The sequence below is a fragment of the Capra hircus genome, chromosome 3 (genome assembly GCF_001704415.2).
Source record: "Capra hircus breed San Clemente chromosome 3, ASM170441v1, whole genome shotgun sequence".
NCBI lineage: Eukaryota > Metazoa > Chordata > Mammalia > Artiodactyla > Bovidae > Capra > Capra hircus.
The window spans coordinates 101,961,515-101,963,915 of record NC_030810.1 but is presented as its reverse complement, the minus strand read 5'-3'; the positions used below and the strand labels follow the sequence as shown (position 1 = coordinate 101,963,915).

At 39.7% G+C, this 2,401-nt stretch overlaps 1 long non-coding RNA gene across 1 annotated transcript; it reads right to left on the bottom strand.

The window, feature by feature from the left end:
* Window positions 273-1,436, bottom strand: LOC108635655. Its single transcript, XR_001917910.1, has 3 exons — window positions 1,361-1,436; window positions 660-770; window positions 273-537 (listed from the first exon to the last, which is right to left on the bottom strand). It is a non-coding gene; the product is annotated as an uncharacterized LOC108635655 (long non-coding RNA).

The following is a 2,401-nucleotide window of genomic DNA, read 5'->3' as shown; positions in this document are numbered from 1 at the left end:
GGAGTGTGTTGCCATTTCTTCCTTCACTGGATCTTCCCAACCCAGGAATCAGTCCTGCATCTCTTGGGTCTCCTGCATTGGCAGGCAGGTTCTTTACCACTACGGCCACCTGGGAAGCCCAAAGGATGTTAGAGGCGTTGGCAGCTATCTGAGTCTGCCACATAGAATAAGAGATAATTCTACACTGCTGGTGAGAGTAAGACTAGAACCAATAGGAGGCACAAGTTAAAAAGAAGATAATTTTACCCAAGTTAAAAGGAAATTCTCTTTCAATTTTAATAGTACCCAGAGTCCACTGCCTTAGGAGGTAGAACCCTCCTCATCACTAACCTTGCCTAAGAAAAGACTGCATGATCATTAGTCAGGATAACTGCAGACGAACTTTTACAATAAATGAGATTTGAGTTAGATGATTTCCAAGTTGAACTAGATGATCCAGGTCTACGATTCTATAATATAAGGGTGCAACCTCCCAGATAACCCAGAAATCTCTTCCTTGGTCTTCTTGCCAAGTGGTTTCACAGCCTCGGTCAGGACCTGGTTTTAAAAAAAAAAAAAAGCTCTGAGATCTTGTCACTTCTGTGCCTTACTCTCACCTGTGGTATAGCTGGATGAGTTTGTGTTGAGTCAGAGAAGAAATAAAAGAAATCAAACCTCACATTTAATCCCTTCGTGTGTCTGAGCACAGAACCATAGGGCTTTAGAATCACATCGCAGCTGCTCTCCTGAGTGGTATCAATGATTCACGCAGCCGTGGTTGTATGCTTGCTCTGAAAACAGTAGAGAGAAAGAATAGTGTCCACACACATTCAAACACCCCTTCACTAGTAGCTCATTGTGCTTTAGCTTCTGAAATTTCATCCAACTCTTTTAGAAAACATCTGTACTTCCAACACTATCAATCTCATCAGAGAGTTAAACTGACTTATATATAAACCATATTTTCTAATTCTTCTCTTGTCTTTGAAGTTCAAAGGAAGAACTGGCTACTTTTAGAAAATTTCTTCCAAAAGCAGGTAGGAATTTTCAGAAGGCCAGGGGCCACATTCAGGAGATGTAAGAGGAGCGAGCTTGAATTAAGATTCAGAAAACTCCTCTTTAGGATTTATTCCTTTTAAGAGAATACAAACAAAAGCCAAAAGGCTAAAGAGCCACTGCCCCATAGGAATTAATGAGTTTTCATGATAATTTGATTAAATAAAACCTTATAAAGAAGCCAACAAGAAACTAGAGTAAGGAAAAAAATCTAGATACCTTGACTTAAATGAGTCTCTACCAGTTCAAAATATCTTGGCCATTGATAAGCAAAAGTCATTCATTTCCTAATTTATTCATTCATCAACAAATATTGAGTACTTACTATGTTCCAAGAATCATCTAGGCTCCAAGGATACAGTGGTTTAAAAAACACAGAAAACATGGTTCTTGTAGAGTTTACATCCTAATGGAGAGACAATAGGAAATAAATTAGTAAAATTCATATTACATCAGATAATGACAGGTGATAACATGGTGGGGGGAAGGAATGCAGGAAGATAAAGAATGTTGAGCATCACAATTTTAAATAAGGTGATCAGGGTAGGTCTCCTGAGAAAGTAATATTGGAGCATAGACCTAAATAAGGTAAGGGAAAGAAACCAATGAATATCTGGAGAAGAGCATTCCAAGCAGAGGGAACAGCAGCTGCAAAGGCTCTGAGGCAGCATGTTGCTGGGTATGTTCAGAGAATAGTAAAAGCGATTAGCAAAATAAGTAAGGGGAGCATCACAGGAGATGAGGTCAGAGAGGCCATTCTGTAGAGTCATGTCTGGTAGGCTGAAGGATTCGGATTTTCCTCAGAGTAAGCTGAAGAGAGCCATCAGATGATTTTACCTCAATCCTTCCCAATTTCCTGCACACACATAGACTTATCTCTTATGTGTTTGGAGCCTGCAGATCTGGAGCAGAAGATATCCCATGTCTGTGCAGGCTGTCTTCTAACTCTTGGTCTCTGTGCAATGATCCTGAAGTTCTGTTACCTGGGAGCAACATTCTCAGGGATGCTGCACTTGGTTAACCAGCATGAGCCTACAAATGTGTGCTTGCCTCAGAATCTCAATATCCCACTAAGCCCCTTTTAGAGAGGCAGAAAAGAAACAAAACAGATGCTTTTAAAGTTAAAACTTAAAGGAGTTTATAATCCAGTTAGAAAATCAAACAAACACACATACAGACTTTGGGATGATTGTAAAGCAACTATTGATGAGTGTAAAATTTAATTATACTACCCTATACTATAACACTCTCTTGCTTTTTCCATGATCCAGCAGATGTTGGCAATTTGATCTCTGGTTCCTCTGCCTTTTCTAAAACCAGTTTGAACATCTGGAAGTTCACGGTTCACGTATTGCTGAAGCCTGGC